This window comes from Amblyomma mixtum, chromosome 6 (genome assembly GCF_055824585.1).
Source record: "Amblyomma mixtum isolate Tamu chromosome 6, ASM5582458v1, whole genome shotgun sequence".
Classification (NCBI taxonomy): Eukaryota; Metazoa; Arthropoda; class Arachnida; order Ixodida; family Ixodidae; genus Amblyomma; species Amblyomma mixtum.
The window spans coordinates 78,555,684-78,581,073 of NC_143017.1; the positions used below are offsets into that span (position 1 = coordinate 78,555,684).

General features: G+C 47.8%; 1 long non-coding RNA gene across 1 annotated transcript; it reads left to right on the plus strand.

Moving 5' to 3' along the window:
- Positions 1–21,541: 21,541 nt before the first annotated feature.
- On the plus strand, positions 21,542–24,346 carry LOC149339466 (uncharacterized). The gene is made up of 3 exons (XR_016283527.1): positions 21,542–21,803; positions 23,126–23,724; positions 24,110–24,346. It is a non-coding gene; the product is annotated as an uncharacterized LOC149339466 (long non-coding RNA).
- The last annotated feature ends 1,044 nt before the right edge of the window (positions 24,347–25,390 follow it).

Below are 25,390 nucleotides of genomic sequence, written 5' to 3' on the forward strand. Positions count from 1 at the left end.
CACATGCATACAATGCTCAGAAACTCTGCGGAAAGTTGCTGCAAACCGATCTCCTTCCTTAAGCGACTTTTCCTACCCATGGTAACAGAATCATGCTAACCAATAATGTGGCGACACCAGCAGGTAGTCCGTGGCTACTCGATGCGGCGATACTTGATTGCTGATTTATCGCTACTCGTTAGTGAAGCTCGGTTAGTCTAACTTTACTTAAACTTTTCTATATTCTCGCTTCTCTTATTATAACGTTGTTTCACTTCATACTGAGACGAATGCAACTGCATCGACCGATGTTAAACCGTATTTGTTTTTTCAGAGCCGGCTGCGCCAACATGCTGTTGTCAACAAAGCGGCTGACAACTCCATTTGGAGATGCTGACCTCGTTAGGCGAATATTATAATGTCTGGAAGCCTTATAAATTAATAATTTGAATGCGTATGCGCATACCAAAACAGTTAGGAGGTGCGAGTGTGGCCAGGCTCTGTCGTTATTCAAACCATTACTTTCTAGTGCTTGAAAGTTTCGGAATATGTAAATAAGCAGTTAGAAAGCTATCATAGGGATTACAGGATGACAACAGGTATTAGAATACAGTTACTGTACTGGGCCTTCCAAACATGTGTGTGCGGGTCTTAGGTTTGCAGCTCGGCTCTTGGCCGGGCTCAAATAGCTGGTTGGTGTCAGCGCTTACTAAGTGATAGATATCACCTGAGAATTGCTGCAACAATTTTTTTTCGCGCTAATTCCTTTGCAGCACCATAAGCGCTCAAGAACACGAAAGTTGTCGGAAAATCTGCAATATGAATGACCATATGACGCTTTTCTCGAAATGTTCTAGATACGAATGGGCTGAAAAAAAAAAGAAAAAAGAGTTCTACACAGGACAACCGAAGACTAACATATCTGCAGCAGTCAGCAAAGCAGTCGCTAGTATTTTGAGTCTGACTTTCAATGAGGGTCATTCAGTAATGATTTGCCTTGACTAACTTCTTGTTAGCCACAGACTGACAAAATTTAACTCTTAAGCTAGGCGCGTATTCGTTTACGTGACATATGACATACCAAAATGTAGCTCTGAATTAGCATTTCTTTGTTTCTTACGAACGGGAGCACAGTCAAAGAAGTTGCATTAAACAAGTGAAATAAGCAGCCGCAGTGGTGTAGTGGGGAAGACATCACCTCTTGGGTATGTTCCCGACCGCTTGTTTACCCACGTCCTGGCTTTTGCACTGCTGACACCCTGGACGGCAGCAGATATTCGAGCTTCGCTGCAACTAACTAGAACCAGCCACGCAAACCTCGTCCGTTTGGACACCAAGTTTTTTGAAAAGTCACACTCCAATTACAGCCGAGCATTTCCTGGTCGTCCAGACAGTTTTCTTGGTGCTGGCCCCTGGGCAGCAAGTCATTTGGCTGTTTGTCTGCCCGAAAAACTTATTCCTCGTACATGACAGAGCGGAAGTTTGAGTTGGCCCGGAAGGGGTCACTTCTCACATTCCTTAGGTGGGCTCCTCATTACAGGAGCCCATTGGCGACCGCCGCGGCTCGGGCTCGGTCTACCAGGGCCTTCTGGCTCACCAGGTCGGATCAGCGGAGCAAAGCTGCCTCCCTGTTCTCCCAGGCGGGGTTGGGTTTTGGGTCGAAGGTCGGTGTTGATTGGCATGCCCACACTATGTGGAAGATCTCCGATACGCAGTACGGGCACTTTCCCGCACATGCCCGATCAAACTGCTTTAAAAGTGCCGGGCACAGCAGTGTTTTCGTGTAAAGAAGGAGGAGTGTGCGTTGCTCCGCTTTTGTAAGGCCTTTGCAGGGCCTACGATAAATTGCTTGGCCGTTTTCGTATAAATGAGTAATATCTCAAAAAGTGGGGGCCGAATGGGGCTTAGGATCCGTTTCGGAAGGGCCTAAAGGCGTTGCACGCAGAGTGAGCGGCGGTGTCAACCGTTACACTGCCGTCGAGGTCCATGTGAGCAAAAGCCGAGACGCGGCGGCCCCGAGGTGGGTGCTATTTTGAAAGATGCGATACGCAAAGAGAGGAATGTGCTCCTGTTCAATATTTCTGGGGGCTCCTCTCGAGTCGGTGAGGATGACTCGCGAGTCCTGGTCTGCGGTGGCTAGCCCACTGGCGACCTCACTCCTCCGCATGTGTTATGTCTTGAGCTCGGAACGTTGGACCGTTCACTGCACGTTCTGGTGGACGACTGCGACGTACACACCCCCCCCCCCTCCCCCTCATAGTCAGGGCCGGAGGCATCCACGTAGAAGATTCCGCGTTTGTTTCCTTAGTGGCGGGTCAGTGCCTCCGTTCGCGCAAGGCGCCTGCCACTGTGGTCGTCACGTGTTGTGTGTGTGTGTGTGTGTGTGTGTGTGTGTGTGTGTGTGTGTGTGTGTGTGTGTGTGTGTGTGTGTGCGTGTGCATGTGTGTGTGAGAGAGAGAGAGAGCGTAGAGTGTGCGAGTGTGTGGGTGGGCCTGCGTGTTGGGTGCGCGTGCGAACGTGTTTGTGTTAGTGGGAGTGAGTGTGCGTGTGAGTGTGAATGAGTGCAGAGTGAGTGAGCGAGTGAGTGAGTGAGTGAGCGAGTGAGTGAGCGAGTGAGTGAGTGAGTGTAAGGAGATAGCGCCACCCAGCGGCGTTCGTGAGGAGAAGACAAAGCACGAGGAGCGCGCACACTCGAGGAGCGCGTGCTGAGGGGTACGCCGGGACAGGTCGAACAGGATTACGTGGCAGAGAAGAGAAGAGCGCGGTGGGCGACGGACGTGGACGAGTTCTGCTGGCTCCCCGAGTTCCGGGCTTGGGCCTTAGCCGCAGACGTCCGGGCCACCAGACCTGGACATCCATCGTCGAGAGCCTCAACCACCAGGCCCAGGCGCCACTCTTCTCCGTCCATCCGTCAGCTGCTCCACACAGGCCGCCTCTGGCGCCTACGTGACCTTTTTCCGGGATACCAGACCTGGGAACCGTGCCGGGAGCCCACGAACGCTGACGCTGCGGTAGCGTTTCATCGACGTTGGAACGCCAAGAGACTCCTTGACTACCCGACACCCAGCCAGTCCTCCCCGCTCGTTGCTCGAATAAGACAAGTAGTGTGAACTTTCCTCTTTGACTCTTTTTCCTGCATTTATCATAAGCACTTTGTTCTGTTCCCCCGTGTGTTTTTCCCGTGTATTGTTGCGTTGTTCTCTTGTTCCTTTCCTTTCTTCTCGCTCATATTGTAATTGGTTTCCTTCCCGTTAAAAGCCGCCTCGTTTATTGTTTGTACTTTGGTGTTTGTTGAAAATAAGACCTGCAATCTCACAGAGTCCTCACAGTGAGTGAGTGAGTGAGTGAGTGAGTGAGTGAGTGAGTGAGTGAGTGAGTGAGTGAGTGAGTGAGTGAGTGAGTGAGTGAGTGAGTGAGTGAGTGAGTGAGTGAGTGAGTGAGTGAGTGAGTGAGTGAGTGAGTGAGTGAGTGAGTGAGTGAGTGAGTGAGTGAGTGAGTGAGTGAGTGAGTGAGTGAGTGAGTGAGTGAGTGAGTGAGTGAGTGAGTGAGTGAGTGAGTGAGTGAGTGAGTGAGTGAGTGAGTGAGTGAGTGAGTGAGTGAGTGAGTGAGTGAGTGAGTGAGTGAGTGAGTGAGTGAGTGAGTGAGGGAAAAGGGCAGGATGGGAAAGCGTGTGACCTCCGGCTCATTACCTTGCGGTATGAACGGTCAACCCAGAAAAGGTGCCGCGGTACTGACGTGCCCACCGACAGAGCATTTCGGGAGAATCGTGGACGCCGGTTGGCATATATCAGCCGCGGGGGAAATTCGGCGCGACAGTGAGCCTAATTTAGAGAGCCCAGCCACTCAGTCAATGCTCGGCCATGAATATGCGACGCGGCCGTCGCGGGCTCCGGCTCGTCGTTCATCCGGCAAACGGGCACAGCGGCGTCAATGAACTTGGTTATTCGCATCACGTATTCGACGCGGCGGCAGGGGCGGACGCTGTGGCGAGCACCAATCCGGTCAGCTCAAAGTTCACTGCGAAGGGCTGATTTAAAGGGCGCGTCGCGCCTAGCTTACGCCACGAGAATTAGGCGACAGCACATATTGGCAGACTGTTGTCACGCTGAGCTCTGTGCAAACGGAGGAATATTTTAGAGACAAGTGGGTCAAGGCTACGCCGTCTGCGCTCTTAAGCAGACAAGGGGAGGAAATTGAGGAACTTCAAATATCACATAGACCTGAAATATCGCCTTAGAATTAAACTCTTCACCTTGAGGGACCAGACACGCCCGCGCTATGCACATAACAACGGATCGACACTAAATCACTGCCATATATGAGATGCGCCACAATAAGTGGCACATGCTCCGACTTCGGTTCGTGTATCCTTACCATACAAGGCCCGTTGACTCTATGGGATTACCTTACGCACTGTAGTGCCATAATCGAACCACATCTCTTTCGGAATCGTCAGTTCTTTTATTATGACTGTCACAAAGAAGGTCGTATGCAAATACCTGCCCCAGTCCTGCGACTGTGGCCGTCAGGTATACAAGTCTATGTGCCCTCTGCAAACCGCTGGACCTCGACATTCGCTTCTCCATTTGTACGAAGAGGTAGCGGGCGAAGAATTTTAACAAGCCATCCTCAAATGTCGGTGTTACAACATGCAATGACTTTGCCGCACTCGCATGCGAAGATGATGACTTCCTGGAACTCCCTCCACCTTAACACCCCTGCTCATCATTTGTCGTCTCCTACGCAGCGTTCCTGCGCTCAAACGGCTGACCTACGTGCATCTGAAGGCGCACCCAAACGTGTGCTGGGTCGATCACATTCGGATTTGACAGATGAAGGCACTGCTGTAGACAGTGCCATCTCAGAAGCTCGTCAAAAACCAGAACTTCCTCAACCACGAAAATAGCGTAGCTGTCATTCCTCCACACGAATTCCAACATGGTGACTATCTTCGCAAAAACCGCTTCCGATATGACATCTGCCACTACCAACTTCTAAATAACCGGGAACAACCCGATATGGGACTAAATTTTAACGCTCGTGAAGAAAACGACTGCCTTCGCTATCGAAGCTCTATGGTCTCGCAATTCATAGCGCATTCTCTGTGGTGGCGCAGTAGAACTGCCGAAGCCCAGCTAATAAGGCATCTGAACTGAGCATCCACCCACACCACGGCTAATTCAAGATATGCGCCTTCCTCTTACAAGAACCAGTTTCCTTGCTCACCTTTCTAGTTTCTCCCCATATCATTCACCATCCATCCTTGATTGCCGACGTATTCTTTCCTCCCTCCAACCAGGTAGTTCTGCAGTATACATATAGGCACAGCTGTGTTTCCCATACGGCGCAGATTTTTCACGGTGGTCGAACACTCGGCAAGAGATCGTCGTCCTGCTTGTTAAACTTGCTCGTGCCCCACTTATTTTCGCTTCTTTCAATGGCCGCCCTGACTCCACTTCTCCCAACCCTGGATATCCACTCTACCAAACTCTGGTATTTCCATTCTAGTCGGTGGTACTTTAACGGTGCACACACTGCTCAAGCTTACCCATCGCATTCTTCGAGGAGTGTGCATGTTCACTGCACTTTTATAGACCATACCTTTATCCTCTCAACCACGTGAATTCGTCCACGCATTCAAGGGGTGTCCCGAATTTCTCAGATTTTACTTGGTTGCTAGGCCCAGTTAACTTACAATATAAAGCTCAACCTTACACCTATGGCAGTCACCACAGCTCTGATCTGCCTTACACCATCTCGTGTGCGGAATGTCCGCAGCAGCGTACGATAAATGTCACAGGATTCTATGCGTGCAAACAATCTCTCATCTACATGCCTCTCCTATTCCGCCCTCTCTACACTCTCGGTCGTGCTGACGGCTCATGCTATCTCCGCTACAGTAAATGAGGATGAGCCAAGCCTACACATGCATCTTCTTAATCCTGGGGGTCTTCGATGTCAGGCGGACCACTGTGCATCCCTTCACCCCGATGATCCCTCAGCACTTCCAGCGATCTATCAGGCAAGCGCACGCACGCGGCGCTACCCTAAACGGCTAGGTAGGCAGCGCTGGGCGGCGCCCGCGCCTGTCTTCGATACAAGGAAATCGACATCTCTGGCGCCGTGTGTCACGCTGTGAAGAGCCCTTTCAAATTGCTAGTTATGCTAGTTATGAGCTGATGGCTTCCATGCAACGCCTAACAGCTTACAGTGCTCTTGGAATGCACTTATTCAAGGCGGTGCCCAAGAGGGCCTGTAGCGAGAGCTACATTACGCGCAAGTCTCTCCGTTTCGCCGTGGCACCAGTTTTGCTGTGGTCTCCCCGTGGTCATGGGCAGTTGCCTAGCAACCGCAGCAGGTGGCGCCCGCCGCTCGCCGCGCCATCTGGCGTGTCGTCACATGCGCCATAGGAGGAGGGAAGCTTGTGCAGCTGTATATATGTAGAAGGCGGCTCGGTGGTGCCGTCCGTTGATATAGATAGGGAGTCGGAGGGATTTAAAGAAGCCAGCCTTCAGCTACAAGACGAAAAACCGGAAATAAAACAAATGCGTCACACTTTGAAGCATAACAAATGTCCCGTCTTTAATGTAGCCGCAATCAGACGCAACGGGGGGATAACAACCAAAGCCAAACATTGGACGTAGCCGGAGAGAAACCAAGCCAAACGACAAGGTGTAATCAAGTTTAACCGTACTCTCGCTACGTATATCCTGGCCTGGCTGAGCTAAGCCACTGCCATTTTTTTTCCTTCTCCGTGGAGCTCCCTTCGATTCGATCATCAGCGCTTCAGTTATCAGTAACAGTGGTGGCGTAAGTGCCGACTGGCGACACATGCAGCTACGGGACAGTAGAATGCCTGTGCGTATTCCAGAACCTACGTTATCGCATATGCAGTAAGAAAGTAGTGGCCCCTGGTTAGTGTGCTGTAACCAGATCTAGTAAAGACTGATTCATTTACCTCCGTCTGTTAGTCAACGCACCCACCTAAGCCACGCTTATTATTGCATAAATGTTTATCTTTTTTCCTACCAAGAACGGAAGGGTCCTTTGAAACCTCCTGGAAAATGTAAACTAGTACAGAATGTGAGACTGTAACCTCGACCAGTTGCCATAGTTGCTTCTTTTTACGGAGCTACAAAGCTTCGTTCATTTCTACAAGTCAAAACGAGAGCCGTATTAAGCTTCCATCCGTAGTATAGAGGGCTGCGGGTTTATTTCTATTTCCTCCTATTCTTTAACGTAAACAGCAATCTTCCAGCGTGCGTGGGTTCTGGAATCTCGCCTCCATCGAAATAAGGTCGCAACGTCTAGAATAGAACACGCAAAGTTGATTATAACAACAGATCACCAAAACTACTGAACCACCATGCAATTAAGCATTTAATCAGCAGAGGCATGTTGATTTTGTTGTAATTTACAGTGAGAAGACAACAAGTTTGCGGCGGAATCCCGTTATATGTCTGGATATTCTCAAAACTAAGCTAAAGGCCTCCCAAGGTTGCAATATTACGTAATCTTTGAGCAGAAAAAATGATAACCAACTTCTCTAGAGGTAGAGCAGAATACGTCTGGAAAGCGCTCAACAATTATTTGCTCACACATAACTGTTTTGATCGGATTAAACGGCATTATTCATCTCACGATTATTATTGTCACCAATTTGTTCTTTTCTTACTATTATTTATTCACTCTTCCAAATTTGTTCCGAGCATTAACTTAATATATCCGCTAGATCTTCCGCTAGCATGGGACTGTGATGAGTTAACATGAAAGAAAACGAAGAAAAAAAAAACCGTGCTGGAATAATTGGGAAAGATGCAGCGGTAGATTCCTTACTTTATTTTATTACTAGGTTGTGCTCGGCTCAACTCGAGAATTTCTGGCTCCTTCATTATATCAGTTGTCAAAGAAACAATGATTCAATACTTCACAATAACGTGCCCGATAAACAGACTGAATTAATGTAAGACAATTCGCTTAAGTCCCGGCGAATCAGAAGCCCTCATTAATGGCGCGAAAAAATGTAAATGGGCCAAAAGTTGCTAATTTGACGCAAGGCTATGTAGCGTGCCGTGACTACACGAACAAAAAAAAACAGAAAGGTTATAATTACGCGTTGAGTCTTGCTACACGTAGCGCGAGAAGACAAAAGTGACCGCTAAATGTGCACGCAAGCAGCGTGTCCACGCATATCGCCGTAACAAAAGGCCCCGAACAAAGAATATGTCGTAATGCATAAGTCTTTGGGACTGATGCAATCAAGGCTGTTTCAGAAACCGCAGCCAAATATGGCTGCCCATTTGAGGCAGTGTGCTTTTGTCTCGTGATTTCTCTTGCGTACATCTCCGCACAGTCAAGAGTCAATTTTATTACTTTTTTTTTTTTGCTATAACTCCTGCGCAGATTAGTCGTGCTTGGCGCCCAAGGAACGTTCTGGAAAAGATAACAAAGTAACCGAGTAAACGCGCAAAGATGTAATTACGAAGCCTGTCAATACCATCTGCTCACAAACTCTTTCTTTTCCGTTAATTTTCATCGCTAGAGAGACGCAAAAACTAAACAAAAAATACTGCTGGAAAGTAAAGCTTTGACCCCGATATCTTTCTCTCTTTCGATCGGGTCGCGAGACATGTCGGCTTTCCATTTTTTAACTCCAGCTGCCTGATATTACATTATTAATTGAAGCTGTCGCCTCGGCCGAGTCCCAGACCGGGCAAATTCGTAAGTCCGGTATGGGCGCTAATGTCTCCCCTCCCCGACCTCTCTCTCCTCTAGCTCGCACTTTCCCCTTCACCCACTACCACACAATGCAGTGACTGCGATGTCCTCTGCGGCCGGCAGTGGTCACTACGAAAACCATCGACCACCGCGGCTATTGGAATCGATGCCTATAGATCACCCTTCGCTGTTGCTGTCGCAGCAGCAGCAGCAGCAGCAACGAAGGCTGCGAGATAGGGCTGAGCGTGCGCTGTTCATTCTGTACAGCCTGACTATGCGGCAAAATGGAGATGAAACGTTCGCTCGTGCATTCGCAAATAGCTTCCCTCTACTTTCAGCGTTGCGCGTGTGCTCTGTTTATTCATTCCTTCTTTCTTTCTTTTTGGACAATTTCTTTTATTTGTTGAGAGAACGGCAGTGGGCTGCATTGGGCATACAAGGCAGGAGAGGATAAAAAAGTCGCAAAATGCAAGACACTAGCCGAGCGTATTTATTTTTTTCTGCGTGGTCGATCCACCGTAATGACAAGCGGGCAGATTTGGACTCTGCTGCGCTCCGTCCTCCTCTCCTCTTCTTCCCTTTTTCCTTCTCCACCGTCTTTTTACGGAACTAACTAACGAGAGGACCGCGTGCACGCAGCGAGGGACTGCGTTTTAACCTCCTCTTTTCGCGTCTAATTACGCAGCGCACGCGCTCAATGCCTATCAACTGACGGGAGCGCATTCGAACGGACGGTTTATTCTCGAGGTCAAAGTAGCAACAAGCTAAATCGACGTCGTCCGGCGCGGTCCTTTTGGTGTTTCCATTCGCCACCGCTCGCCTTCAGGCCTGATCACGTTTCAGGACACGGCGAATTTTATACAAGTTTTGTACGTAAAGTCTCTTTGGCTGATTTGCTTCTTTTATTCAGATGAGAAAGCAAGGCGCCTTGCACTCTTAAAAATTGGAAATAAAGCACATTTGGTTAAGTGACCCAGTTTCTGATCTCTTACTCGTAACACAATAATGAAAACCCAGAACAAAAAATCAATGCTTATAAAATTTTATGTTTCATGTATAAAAAAATGGCTGAGGCTTACCTAAGGTTAAGCCTAGTCAGATGCGAATCATATTGATGGCTAGGTTTGGTAAAGTTCCTCGCTTTGTTCTTCAGTTGTTGTAGAACGTTGTCGCCGAGCCGCATATTGAGCACGCCGCTTAGCCAGACGTTCATCCCGCTCTTCATCGGTCTCTGTGGCACGCTGAAGCTTTCGCTTCTCGTTCAAATCAGCCCTGCTTCTAGGCGGCATCCCAACACCTGGCCGCCTCGTAAGTGCCCGGAGAGCGAGGCAAGCTCAGCTTTATACCGCTGCTGTAGCGTCACGTGGTCAGCTGCAGCGCCTCTGATGTGGAGCCTCCACCGCCGCGGCCGACCGCGCGAGCCGGCAGCCCATCTCTCCTCTGCTGTGACGTCATGTTGTCACGTGGTGTCACGTGGTCACGCTAAAGGTCAATGGTAGCTCCACCGCCGCGCTCGACGGGCTGTAGTGTAGCTCTAGTAATATGCTTCGCATAAAATTAAAGAAGGCCTTGTTCTCTTAGTGCTATTCCATACACGGCCTCGAAGAGGTTGTTTAGACCAAGTCTTGCAGTCAGTGTGGTCTTTCAGCTACTTCTATGCTACGCGTGGGAAGCTGCAGTGTTGTAGTGGAAGGTAGAGACGGCATAAGCTGATTGGAAGCCATTTCGCGGGTCCACACCTTCCCATAGGGGCATCTGCAGTGCCCAGGCTTTTGTTATTATTCAACATCTCAGACCCAAGCACTAGCAGGTTGGATCCCCTCACGCTTCAATTCAAGTCAGGAGTCGGGTCCGTTTGCCTTACAGATTGCTTCTCAGGGTTGTGCAACCCGAATGAGTGCAGGTCCAATTCCCTATTGAGCCTCTCATCCCACCCATGTTGCGGGATGGGTCTGGTATCAGCCGTAATGCCAGACGGACGGCCGTGGGGAGCGCAGCGGGGTTTTTTCTTTTTTTTTTTTTGATACTCAAGCACATGCTCGCACAATTTGTGGTGATAATGCTTAAAAACGACAGCCAATGTGAAGGCATGTCAGGAAATGGTCCTGCATTCGAGAAGCTTTGAGAATTGTGTAACTACGTAGATAACACCTGGTGTACACCATCTGTAAAAGGTTTGGTGCCCAGGAGGCTTGCTTCCGAGCCCCATCGTGCGGCTCGTAATGCATTCTGAGCACTACAAATCACCTGAAAACTAAACAGATTTCTGCTCTTAACCCCTTTGATATACTGGACTTCCATGAATGCTAGCGGAGCCCCCCTACACGACTTTGAAGCAAACCCCCTGGGGTCTTTACTTTTGACAAATGCTGTACGTGCCTCGCAGCTAGATTTCCCAAGAGGCTCGATTTACCTGTCTGATCTGGTCTGTTCTCGCGATTCACAAGCGAAAGTCATTAGTGAGAAAAAGTTTTAGCCACGCTGAGCTGCTAGGTGTGTTTCTGTGGCCTACCATTTGTATATAGTATACGTGGCTTGTTATTTTGATCAAGACAGATATTTTTAACTGATAATTTTAATACCTAAAGAGCACTAATTATTTCGTCAAATCAGCTGACTAAGCCGGTATTTCATTCAAACATATTTGTATTGATCTCTTACCTAACAAGTTCTCATTAACTTCGTACATAGTTTACTCTATGTAATCTGCATTTAATAAAATAAAACACTCCATGTATCTCTTTTCCTTATTCTGGTAGACTGGAAGGCCACTAGCTAGTGATTATGTAAGTAGATCCTGCGTGAACATCGTTTTTCTTTCCTCCTTGCTCTCATTGCTCCAAGTATTACCGGAGAAAAAAAAACTGATAGAAAAATTTGTGCCTTTCAATCTCCCAAACGCTGCCATGAACCTGAGGACTTCTTCCACTCATCACGCGCTAGACATGTCGGTAGGGCAGATTTTCCATCTTCGTAATGTCAAAATTCTGAATATCAGAGTCGCTAAGCACTAATACGCATACCTTAGAAGGACTATAAAAAGTAATGAAAAGAAAAACATCCTGCCTGTGCCCCAGCGGGCTTAGCGGTGATACGTAGCGAGAAGCGCGAAAAGGTATTTGATTCCTTTATAAATTGTCTTTCTGACTCAAAATTTACGTTACTGATAACAGATTACCAATGCACGCAATTAAAAGCGAGAAACTGAGCAAACTGCAAAGATACCTCAACCTTTGTCATTCTTTGAAGAGTGACTGCTGGTAGGATTTTCTTAGTTGGCTGAACTTTGCGAGCGGGGGGCACTAAGCCGCGTTTTTTGAGCAAGAAAAATGATACTGCGTGCAGCCCTTCTTTTGCTCTGCTGTGTTTAAAACATGCCGAAGACTGCTAACCACACACCAGAGTTCCCCCACCGGTAGCAGCCACAATTTTTCTCTGCGAAGTAGCTACAAATACCAAACAAGATTTGCTGTTGCAAGCATAGAAAAGTCACGGCGCTTTTATCAGCTACTGCGATGCTGATGCCTGCATCCTCTGAATCCACGTTTTTCTAAGCAAGGTGCAAAGAAAATATTGCGATTATACTGGCATTATAGAGGTAACGATAAGCTAAAGTTGTGAATCGGGCTTTTTTTCGATAAAAATTTGCGAACTTGGGAGATGAAAGATAGGGCTCGGGATGTTCATTCATTCATTCATTCATTCATTCATTCATTCATTCATTCATTCATTCATTCATTCATTCATTCAATGCGTTAAGAAGGCTTATGTTGGCAAACGTCCATTCCACGCAGCAGATTGTAGCCGTCATTGTGAGAAATAAAGCATAGCAAGACCGAATTGAACAAAAACTTACTATTCAACCACAGAAAGCAAGCATAATTTCCGTTCCTACTAACACGGACTAAATAAACCACGAGGCAAAACGCTAGCGGCGGCCTTGAATACTTAAAGGAGTATATAAGAGGTCGTTCGACGGCATAAGCCGGCACTTTGTCTCTGTCCGAGTCCGTGGGTGTGAAGAAGCCTCGACCGAGGCACGTCCACCTCACCTCTGCTGCTTCGAGAACACAGGAGCGCCGAGGCAAACTCAGCTTTCATGTCTTTTTAATACCCGCACACTTCGCACGCACACATTCAGAGGCAGATTCATGCAGCGGACGTGCTCGTCATGCGGCGCGCAGATGTCGTTTTGAAGTCGGCACGTTTTGTCGTCGGCCTGGCCCCCGTCTTGCGCGGTGCCTTGCGAGGCCCGGAATTGTCAACGCGGACTGTGTGTGTGCGCGCGCGCGTGGGTGGGTGGACGAAAGAAGAAAGTGGCGACGATGGAACAGCGCAGAATGCGTAAATAATGCAAAGCGGCCGAAACGGCCGTCTCTCTCAACTGCACGCGCTCCTCGGCTGCTGGCGAGGAGGAAGCTCGCCGTCAGCCTCGACCCTCTTCTCCATCTCTCCTTCTCCGCCCTTCCTCTCTATGTTTCGTCTTTTTTTTTTTTTTCTGGGTGTCTTCTTCTCAGAGAACGGCGTGAGCAGATGCAAATCGTAAAAAGCGCGAACGCGTCTTTTCCGAACAGCTCCATCTGCGAGCACTTGCCCTTCTTCATTCGGTCTGCCCTAGCAATGACAACGAGACTTCGAAAAGGTCCGCGAGACTCCGAACGCAGTATTCCTTCCCGTTTGCATTTGCGACGGTAACCTTTCGTAGTCTCTTTCCTTCGTTGAACACGTGCGAATTTGGTACCTTGATGGTCAAAGCCCTGTATTAGTAAAGAAGCTGTTTTCGAGTGACGTTTTTGAACATCTCTCGTTATATCGCAGTAGCTGGAAGCGAGTATGTGGTCATGCTTTTTTAGCATTGCGACGCTGTTGCTTCCGCATCATCGAACCTTTGTCCGTTTTCCCTGTGCGAATTATTTTCTGATCGTCGCGAACCGTAACCACTCCGCGTTAAAGTTTTCTTGTTGCGTTACTTCTTTGACAGCATATTGCAACAATGTACTTACTTATTCCAATATACTGACTACATATTTCTTCTCGTGTACACCCCCCCCCCCCCCCCCCCGCGAACACACACACACTTTTCGGTACAGAGAATATTTACATTAATAGCAGTGAACAAGTCCAGCTCAGAAAAATTGCTGTAATTTTTACAGTATCCGTCCCGCTGCCGGCGTAACGTGAGTCATGAGGGTTCAAGATATTGCAAAGCGTCATTCAGCTAGGCTGCTTTCAGCGTGGAAGAGAAAAACTGCATAATGAAGCGTGATTATCCCAAAACTCTGGTCGACACACGTATACAATTGCACGCCATTGTCGCATACTTGTGTTAGTATTTGAAAAGGACATGATAAGAAAGCAAACCTGAAGGCTGATGGGGTTAAAACCAGAAACTTTTACGAGGTGAAAGAAATGATGTTTAATGCGAGGCTCTTATCACTTCTTAACCCACGGAGCGGCCGTGGTGGCTCAGTCGCTATGTAGCTCGGCTGCTGACCGAAATGCGTGGGCTCGATCCAGACCGTGGCACCATGTAATAAAGTCAACGCTAAAGAACCCCAGATGGTCGAAGTATTCTGATCCCTCCGAAACGGCGTCCCTCATAGTTTGGGTCACTTTGGGACGTTAAATTCCACAGAACGAAACCAAAGCAAGTTCAGTTCATTCAGCCTCTCTCGGTACGCACGACAGGTCATGAACGTTTCATGTTAAGAATGAAGAAATCATGCTCTCTTACAATGTTGAATTATATCTATTCTTCGGGGCAAAAATAACGTAACTACTTTACTTCATTTCATCTTCTATTTTTTTATTCTTCTTTTTTACAATTTCAAAAATTGCCTCCTCTGTGGTTTTCGCAAACTGTGCCACACCCTGGCTGCGTCCGATGTGGACCATTTGTCGCAGTGGACGGCCAAAACCGAATATTATCAAAGCGGAAGGATCGTTATATTGCCCTGACCAGAACTTTGTCCTCTGGCCATAAAGTTGTACACCTACGTCCTCAGAGCTATCCTTGACCCCTTTGTAATCTCAACGGCATCATACGTGGCCAGAAAATGTGACCACATGACTCTTTACACAGCAGAAATAAGACATTTTTTAATAATAATCTAAATACTAATGTCATGTTAGCTGTCCTCGACTTGTGGTAAACGGCCAGTAATGTTCGCATGCGCTCTAGCTACGTATGCGGCCGTTGGGATTGGATGGGTGAACGGCGCTGCACAAGAGGCCTACAAGGCGACCAAGCTGCGGCCGCCTATATATACGCCTCAGATAATTTCCCATCAGCGTACCCGCCTTTCTATCGCTGTCGAAGGCATTGTTCTTCCTGTGGTATAGCCACTCTGGTACTTTAGCATACCGCTGACTATGTTCTGCGTGTTACATGCCATGCTCAGGTCCATTTCCATGTTCTAATTCCTGGCGGGCTATAAGCAAAGTTTTCTTTTCTTATATAATTTCCCCGGAATAATATATTTTTTTTATTTTAGTGATGTTTTCTAAAGCAATAGCTACTCCTTACGCAGGTATTCGTCCAAATGTAATGCAATGGTGTTAAACGATGTAGTATTGAGAGAGCTCTGGACATTTCTACTTAGTGACTGTTTTAACGAAAAAAGCAAAGTTGCGATAACCTGCACTTCCTGTCTTTGTTACACTGGAAGTCCACTGAAATATCAAAGGGGCTGAAACTGATCACTGCGACCCCGTGTTCTATCACTCCGGTCACCTCTGCACCGCTCTACTGCCATCTTCCTGTCAATGACATCGCCACGCAGTCCCAAAAAAGCAACAACACAAATCGATAACGAACGTAACGGCACGCTTGTCTTGCCCAGAATACAGCATGCTGTTTGACTAACGGCGTGCACAGGAAAGCCGTCGTGATAAGGAAAAATCAAAGCGTCCTCGCTCGCGGCGTTGTTCCCCTGGCTCATCAAATGCAAATACATCGCTCTACACTCGCCCTAAATTCGCGCGCAGTCTAAAAAAGCGCGCGCATTGTGCACGGGGATGAGCGTATAAGCCACATCATTTTCCCGCCTAAACGGCGTACAACGCGCTGTTATACACGAGCCGTCCACAGTCGGTGCCCCATTTTTTGGTGAGCGCACATCTAGTATCCTCCCCCCCCCCCCCCCCCCCCCCCCCCCCCCCCCCCCCCCCCCCCCCCCCCCCCCCCCCCCTCCTTTTTTTTCAGCCTTATCTTCGAACGACCGTTTATCTCATTTCCGGCTTCAAGAGGCGCCGAAGCCTGTCGCGCTGCCGACAACAGCAACAACGCCGCGGCAAAAACGATCGCACATACAATGGTGGGGCGAGAACGGTCTCCCGTACACGGTTCCGGTGGCCGGGAAGGGGAGAGGATGTGGGATGGACTGCCAGCAAGCAAGAGAACACGAGCGAGGCAGCCCAAGACCGAGAATGGCGGTTATAGGAATATCGACAGTGCTTTGCGTGCCTCCATAGCCCGCAGTGCTCCGTTAAGGGGACATTAACGGCGTATTATATCGTCACTCAGAGAGGGACAGAAAGAAGACAGCAGAGTAAAAAAAGAGATCGTACGAAAAAAGAAAGAAAGAAACGAAGGATGAGAGAGGGGGAGAAAGATGAGGTAGCAGGAGCGCAGCACGAAGCGACGGTGCTGGTGGCGACTCGATGCCTGCAGGAAAGACGTCGTTAGCCGTGTCACGTGGTTCGCATTAGGCCTAACGCTGTTGGCGGTTCTTTTATAATGCGCGCGTCGCAGTGTGGCGGCTCGGTGCTTGCGTCTTTTGGTAGTGCGCAGATGATGATAGATTTGGTGCCGAGCGTAAACCTCCAAACCTTTTCCGCGTCGTTCGCCTACCGGAATGAGTATGTTTTATTTGGTCTGTACTTGCAATCTAATGCGACCAAAGCTCCCTTTGCAAGCTTTTCGGCATCTGCGATTCATTTCGTGTTTTTTGAAGGGCCCCGACAGGAGGGTGCTCGTTAGGTCTCTACGCAGAAGTCGATAAGCGCGCCAAGCAAGCCAGGTCCTCGAAGCCGTATTTTGGATGTCGCTGGGCGTCATATTTGGTGTACGTACCTAGTTAAGCCACTGGTGCGTCCAAATCGCCGCTCCTGCTCCCGTCTGTGCATTGGTGCTGTCACATGCGGCGGGTTCGAAAGGTTAATTCCCCTTGAAAAGTACATAACGGTAACACCCCCTGGCTTCGAGACAACCGTTTTGAAGGATTAATACAGAGTGCCTTCTACTATAAGTGCTTTGTAGCTGAAGCTCGTTGCTGTCTATGTGTCGTGTGGGAACGTGTGGGAGCCGAAAGCGCTACACGGTCTATGGATGGGAACTTCGATCTCCCCACGGTAGCCCAGTTTGCTCGCCTCCCGGGACTGGACCCTTCAGCGCGCCCTAGTCACCTTGGCCCAGGACCTTTTATACGTCTTACATAAAGGCTGTTTTAATAAACGTGTCACACCACCATCATCTTCTCAAAGGTTTTCTGCAGCTGTACTACATTCCTTTACCGCCGGGCGAGGGCGTTGTATCAGCTTCTTACGTCTTCATGAGAAGGAAAAATCATGGCGCCTACAAGGAGCTGTTCAGATTAACTCGTGACCAGTGTGAACTCCTTGGATTGACTGTGTATCCAAGTTTCGTTATGTGCGACTTTGAAAGGGCTACTATGAATTCTGTCAAGGCAGGTTTTGAAGAGACGTTGCACAAAGGCATGCTTCTTCGATCCGTTCCAAAGCACCTGGCGAAAAATTCCAGAGCTCTGTTCGGTGAACCTTTAAAGACAGTCAAGATCAAGCATTTCGTACTTTCATGGGGATGCGGGACGCCCTCACTTTCCTGCCGCTTGACGACGTAGAATATGGAATGACTGTATTCAAAGGTCTATTGCCAGAAGCTTCCCCAGAAATACTGCACTATTTTGACCCAACAAATGTTTCTGGAGCCTGCAGGCCAGTAAACATAGCTAACAACATGGCAACATTGCGGCGAACGCTTCCCACTTACGCCCTTGCGATGTGGAGAGTAAATTCGGGCGACCTTGATGGAGGACGCAGAGCCAATATACATGTGGAAGCCACGGGAATGGAAGGCAGTGAATAATTGTCGACCACAGCTGCCCAACCATGTGGAACGGCACTGATGCATAGTACACGGCAGAAGCAATCGTGGCCATGAGGACGACCCAGGCCTGAGTTGATGCGCCGTCAAAAAAGGGTTATAACCATGCATCAGCGTCTTCAGAACGTGCAGACCTCACTGTCTGGACGCTAAAAAGATTTTCTGCGTTCTATTGGACATATGACTCTATTGTAACCTAATTGAAACATTACAGCTGCGGCGGAAAATTCAAAGACTGAAACTACTTTTCTACTAAAAAACCATAAACTGTCTATGAATGTAGACCCCTTCCTCAAACCTAAAACTACGCGCCAAACACGAAATCATCATACACAATCATTAATCCCTTACAGTGCTAGGATTAACGCCTTTAAATACTCATTTTTTCCACGCACCATTGAGGAGTGGAACAGGTGTCCGCCAGATCTCTTAACCAGAGCTGATTCTTTTGACTCTATGTTTTCTTCACTGCATTTAATTTGAGAGCCATTTATTTCTACGTTTACTTTTTGTATTTTGCATCTGAGCCTTGTATTTATTGCTGTATTTTGTGTTACAACTTGTATTTAACATTTTTCAATTTTGCTAAACCTGTTCTTTTTTTCATATATTATGCATCCGCCCCTCCTGCTTGGGCCTACTGTAGGCCTGCAGTATGTTGTAAATAAATAAATAAATAAATAAATAAATTGTTTCTTTTTGTTTTTTTGTTTTTTAATGTTTTCTTTTGTTGAGTGTAGTCCCATTCTCGAGTTTCTCTTGCTTGTGGCGGCGCGCATTTCCATTCTTTTTTGTTTCATTTAATATTCCATTATTCTGGCGCATTTCATCCAGAAGCTCGTTTCTTTTTACTTTCGTCGACTTTGCATGGTTTTAGCACGCAGTTTCTTTCATGCTTTTAATTATTATATTTTGCTGTATTTGTTGTATTTCTTGCTTCCCCTCCGCTTTTTTTTGCCTTTCCAAGCGCTCAAGTTCTTCATTGTGTTATTTGAGGGTGTAGACTGCGCTTCCTAGTGGCGAGCTGTAGCATTGTACACTACGGAGATCCTACCCGTCCGCATGGAAGCGACTGAACAGCGAACATCTGGATGCTTGGCGTCCACAAAAAAACGAGTAATGGCGGCGGAAAAGGGAGTGGCCGAGGCCAGGTGCTTCTCTGGATCGTTCTGCGTCTCAAGGAAGTAACCGGCTGAGGTGATTTGTGCTGTAGTTTTTCATTTCATGACCTTCACTGCATGACCGAGGTGTTATCCGGTGCTACAAAACTCTTCATGCTTACATCTGTTCTCATAGTCTGGAAAGAGGTCAAGGAAGAGTGCAATTTTTAGTCAAGTGTGTTCCTCAATAATCTATTATTTGGGTATTTTTCCACTCGGGGACATCCTACAGGCCTCTTTTTCCTATAGACCCGCGAAATTTTAGTCAAGTGTATTCCTCAATAATTCATTTTTGGGGTATTTTTCCACTCGAGGACTTCCTACAGGCCGCTTCCTTAGAGGCCTTTTCTTCCGGGAACGTTTTTTCCGGAGACCGTAATTTCAGGAGACATTTTTCCGCGGATGTTTTTTTCCTGCACACGGTCACGTGCAGGGGAGCTACGTTCGCAGTAGTTCATGCGATGCTGGAAGCTAGACAGCGTATTTTCTGCTAATATATTCCAGAAAAGGAAATTAATCAAGCCTAGACACAGACGAACAGCGTTAAGTGCGGTGACTTTTTAAAGCACAGTTTTCCGTCATGTTTATGCAATTCCCCAACTAGGCCAATTGCAATCTATTATCAAGCCGATCCTTTCGCCCTGTAACGCCCATCGAAGTTTCTGACTTTCCAATGTCAGACATTCCCTATAGCAAGGTGCCCTTCCTTTTATAACCATTAATCACTACTTCTAAGCGCCTAGTTTGTCTCTTCTCTGCGGAGCGCTGTGGACATATCGATGACGCAAATGACTGTTCCAGGAATACTCGTGTCCTGTTCGGAGTTTTTCGAGCCCAACTCCAGGATAATGAAGATCTCGGCTGCTGGGCTCTCATCGTCCATGAAGCTAACAACAACAACAAAAAAAAAACGAATCAACCTAGAAACTGCTCCGTAAGCCCTTTCCGAGTGTGTAAGGCGTCTAGACAGGGAGAGCTCTATTTTCGCCGCTGCAGTGAGACCGGCGAGATCATTCGTCCGTTCGGATACGCCGATTCTGTCCACGCCCATCCTATTGCCACACAGGGAGATTTCCCCGTCGCTGTTGCAATCCCCTCGCGAAGCCAGCGCCGCTCAACTCGCGGCCTTTCTGGTGCCCTAATTATTTGAAAGGAAAATGAGCGCGCTTCGTTAAGCATCCCTCGCTGCAGAGTGGGCGTGCCGAACTAGAAACCACCGGCTCCACAGACAGCGAGCTAAAGTCGGCTTTCAGTTCTTATAAAAGCGAAGTACTTATTGCACTATGACACGCGGCAGCATATTACCGGGAAAAGCGGGGATGACTCGAATTCTGCTGGAGTTTAAGCCCTGCGTCGATAGCAACAGTCATGTTCGATCTGTATTGAAGTGCAACAAGATTCCTGTCGTAAGGGTTGAAGTTAAAGGCTCTTCTGCTGCCCTGCGGAAACTTTGTCCCCTGAATAAAGCAAAACGCCCTCGAATGAACGTGTTAACGACGCTTCAGCAACTTTTCCAGACATTTTGCGCTAGTTCGCGTCCAACGGAGTCCGATTTTATTTGTCACATCATGGGCATCGTGCTGCCTGCATATATGACAGAGTGAATTGACAAGCTCAAAGTGAAATGACTGGGACTAGCAACAGGTAGAAAGCTTTCCCCGCACTTTGGCGTTTATTCTTAAAGTGTCGTTTCTTTTTTTTTTTACAAGCTGACTTTGTCCTGTGACGCAAGCAATCGAACTCGCTTTATGGTGCAATTTGGTTTGGTTTGGTTTATGGGGTTTAACGTCCCAAAGCGACTTAAGGCCCGAATTCTAAAACGCTCCTTACCTTACTAAGGCCGCCTCAAACACCGTAAGGCGACCTTATGTCAATTCTGAAACGTCCCTTACTAAGGGGCCCTAAGTTAAGGGCTCCTTGGTGCTTCCCTACCCTAAGGTAGCCGGCATGCTACCTTCATGCTTCCTAACCCCGCTCCTCTAACTGAAGGCAAGCTTCTCTGCAAAACTCTGCACGCGTGACGGTCGTTTGCGCACGCTCTTTTGCGGCGTTCGCCCGCGCACGGGCGAGCGCCGTATGAGCGCCGTGTTTTTTTTTTTGTTTTTTTTCTGATTGCTGCGTATGTGTGCGCGTCGGGCCGTTGCTCTTCGGCTTTCCCGAACACGGTGTTCCCGAGTTCGTCCAGGTGCTACATCCCTGTGCCGCTGGAAACAGGGAGTAATGCAGGCAATTCTGCTCGTCACCCAGAACGGCAGCCTTGAAAGCTACGTCAGGTTTTTGCGCCGCGCGCGTTAACTTTTGCGCTGCCGTGTGTACGAGCTGCCGCGGTTTCGCGACAACGGCGTCTGGCCGATGGGCTGTACCCTCTCGAGCGCTACAGCGACCAGGAATTCTTGGCCCGATATCGCTTTTCCAAACAAGCTGTGTGCTGGCTATCCTGCAAGAGCTACAGATACATGCGAGTGCAGACAACAGAGGATCTCCGCTACCGACCGCACTTGAAGCTCCTCATCACGCACCGGTTTTACGGAAGTGGCGCGTTGCAGACTCTGGTGGGAGATTTGGTGAATATTTCTCAGCCTGCTGTCAGCAGTAGCATTTGGGTAGTGACGTAAATGATCTGTGTGCGTCTCTTTCCGAGGTACGTCCGCCTTCCGAGTGTTTCTGATGCAAAGCCGACGATGACAAGATTTTACGGCTTCGGAGGTTTCCCCGGCGTTAGTGTGTGCATTGGCTGTACGCATATGCCCACAAAAAGCCCCGATAGAGACACCGCTAAAGTGTACAGGAGCAGGAAAGGTTTCTTCTCGACAAATGTGCAGGTAAGTAACATTTCAATCAATCAATCAATCAATCAATCAATCAATCAATCAATCAATCAATCAATCAATCAATCAATCAATCAATCAATCAATCAATCAATCAATCAATCAATTATTTTTATTTCTGACTCCAAAAAGTGACAGAGGAGTTTCAGATAAAGCTGTCATAGACAGCTTGACTGAGCCGCAGCCCCCTTATGCCGGGCAGCTGTGAGAGGCGACGAAAAAAAAAAACAAGTCACAGTAAAACACATTATTAACACCCAGAACAATCTTACCTGTCGTTTGTACATATGCGCAATTTACATGGTCATCCAAACATCATTACATAAGTTTGGTACCTTTTAGCAGTACAACAACAAGCACAATGAAAAAACAGTACAAATTAGAGAAAGCAAAAACACCACTTAGTGCAGTTTAAAGAAAAAAATCATTTTGTAACAGTCTATGTATAAGCAATGCAGTTCACGGTGAGTGCAGGTAAACAAGTTGAAATTGGCAAATTTGTATGCATTTAGAAGTGAAGGAAGTGTATATTGCAGGCGCTGTTTACCAGTATTTATGCGCAGTATAGGCACCAACTAGGTTTAGGCTCTCTAAAAGGGCAAATCGCTTCTTTTTCTTTCAGATTTTCCAGATGTCGAATATGGCTTGCGTTATTTTCGGTTTCTAGTTTAAAGAAAACACTCAGTCAATATTGATTTATACCAATATCAACTGATATTGCACATCTAGTACAATTTGTGTCGTTGGCAAGAAATGTGTCTCCAGAAAAGTGCCTCTTGGTGTGTGAAGGGTTGCGGCAGTGTTCAATGGTACACATCCCTCAAGGATGTGCATGTCATGCTATGCGCGGTAGCGTGTCTTGCCATTCCACAGCAGGCAGAAGTGCCAAGCAGTATTCATATGGGAACCTATGGAAAGGCGTTTAGCTGTCTGGCTTTGACAGCCTATTCCTTTTCACGTGAGAGATCACACACAGCATACAGGTGCACGCACAGAACATCATACACAAAAATGTTGTGAGCCTGGTGTAGGCGCACTTTTGCAGAGTAGTTTACAAGGCAAAAGGGCACACTACAGTTTCATGTATACCTGGCATTATCCACACATGCCACAAGCCTTGCAATGCCCCCACTTCCCACAGCCCTTTACCGTCAACCTAGCGTGCGTGGGGCTCGGGTTGGCATAGCTGGCTGCCCATTTAGCCTTGGCACGACTGGCCGAGGAGCTGCTGAGCGCTTAATTTGTCACTAAGTAAAGTGTTTCTCTCTCTCACATGCCACAGTGGTCTGAACTTCCTTTCCTTGTTTCCTTTACAGGCTGTCGCAGGCCCTGAACTTCAGTTTTACGACGTTGTGTCAAGTTGGCCCAGTTCTGTTCACGATAACCACATCTTCTGCAACAGCCGAGTGATGGTGAGCTACCAACAAAAGGCAGTACGTGGTGTCCTTCTTGGAGATCAAGGATATTCATGTTTGCCCTTTCTGATGACACCACTCAGGAACCCGCAAACTTGCACACAAAATAGGCAAGAGAAACAATTTTGCAACACCAGTGTGGGATATGCATGTGTTAATTATTTTTCATGCTCCCAGTTGGTACAACAGGATCCATATTAAGACGTGGAACTCGGTAGAGCGAGCATTTGGAGTGTGGAAGAGGAGGTTCTTGTGACTGGGAAAGAAGCTAAAAACGAAGACTGAGCAGTCAGCTACCATCATCAGGGCATGCGCAGCACTGATAACATTGCGTGTTCCCTGAAGGACCCAGTTCCAAATGGCGATGAGCCCGAAGAGGTTGACGCAAGACCATGCCCCCCTGACAACCTTCTGGGCACCCAGCTGTGACCACGACTTATTCAGCGATGCATCACAAACAACCAGAGTAGAGCTGGCAGTGAGACGGATTTTGCTTAGAGGTAAAGTTCTGTGTTAAATGCTTTGCAATTGCAAGTGAATATCAGCATGAACTGACAATACTGCAGGAATGCTAAAATGACCCAAAGAGTTATAAAGGGTTCAATGACAGTGGCACAATACTAGGTACAATGGATTTATTCAGTGCTGCTTTGCAGAGAAAGCCTCGAGTTGCTTGGCAAGTACAGCTTCCTTAAGCTTCTGCATTTTTTCTTTTTCTCGCAAGACACGCATGTTCATCTAATGAATTGCATTTCTTTTGTGCCTTTCATCAGTGTTTTGCTGCTCTTTTAGCACATGCTCGTCTACAATCATTTTCAGCCTTGACTGATGTTCAATGCTCCTTTGTGTCCACTCATCCTCTGTAGCTTGAAGCCGTGCTTTCAGGTACTGTCGACAGAGCTTCCTCCACTGCAGCAACACGGCCACTTTGCCGATGGTGAACCACTGGCTCGGTTCCTGTGTCGTCGCTGTGTGTAGGCCGGCGAGTTGCCTGCTCTTCTTCGGCTGCCAGCCTGGCATTGCGGACAGCAGGTGCTGGCGAGCTATGGAGCACATCATCCACCGTTTGGCTGCCATTAGCTTGGCTGTCTTGTGTGTATTCTGCAAGAAATTGTGATAAAGCATTTCAATACGTTCTTGCTCAAATCAAGCAAATAAATGTCACTGAACGAATGTAGCCCTCCTTCCTTGGCGTCTTAAGCACAAAGACTGACAGCACATCACTGTGCACAGCAAATATTTGCTGCTGTGATCTAATGTAAAGCATCAAGACAGTAAATAAGCCACAAAAAACATTACAACTACCTTTTCAGACACATGAGCTTTTTCAGAATACTGTGACTTTACAAATGGGCTGAGGAATCTAGCACATGCAGATGCACATTCCAGAACAGCTGCCTGCATTCCAGGACAACAGAGCAGTAAGGCATTTGGAGTATCCGCAAGTTACAGAAAGCGGCAAAACGATTTTGATTTAGCATCAATACGATGTACTGTCGCTCTCGGTATGACTCGCAACACGCTTCAGGTGGTACGAGCTCACGTCACGAATAGATGCGAGTCAGGTGCTGCTGTAAAGTTCTAAATATAGCTGTCGAGCAGCGTGCCCGCATGCCTGGTTCTGTATTTTCTATCGAACGCACACCCGGAGAAGGTGGCCGACAGAGCGTCGCAGGTAATCATGATCGCGACTGTAGTACAGTGGTTAACTTGTTCGTAATCATTTCAGCTTTTGCGTTCATTACACAGGTTCTACTACAAGTAAAATGCGTGGTACGGTGATAGCAGCACTGAAAAATTGCACCAAACGCTCCTTGCTTTCAAAGTAGCTTCCAAAATATTCAAAGTATTTTGGTCTCGACTTCAAGCAGCGAGGTCGGCGCCGGCCACCGCAACATTTCACAACGAATGTTAAAGAAGAAACGGAAACTTACCCGTCGCGTCACTTTTTTTTTTTTGCCTCGCCTTCTCCTTTTTAAGCTTTCGTTTCAAACAGTCCCACAACTTCTTCAGCTCTCCGACTTCCCGTGGGCGAACGTTGAGCCGCGCGCCGCCGCCGGAGCAGATCGCGGCGGCCACGGTTGAGCATACTGTTGTTGTGCGAGCGTAAGCGCTCCCGCGCTCTTGATTTCGCGTTGAGCGAGACGGCATCAGTCTTCTTGCATT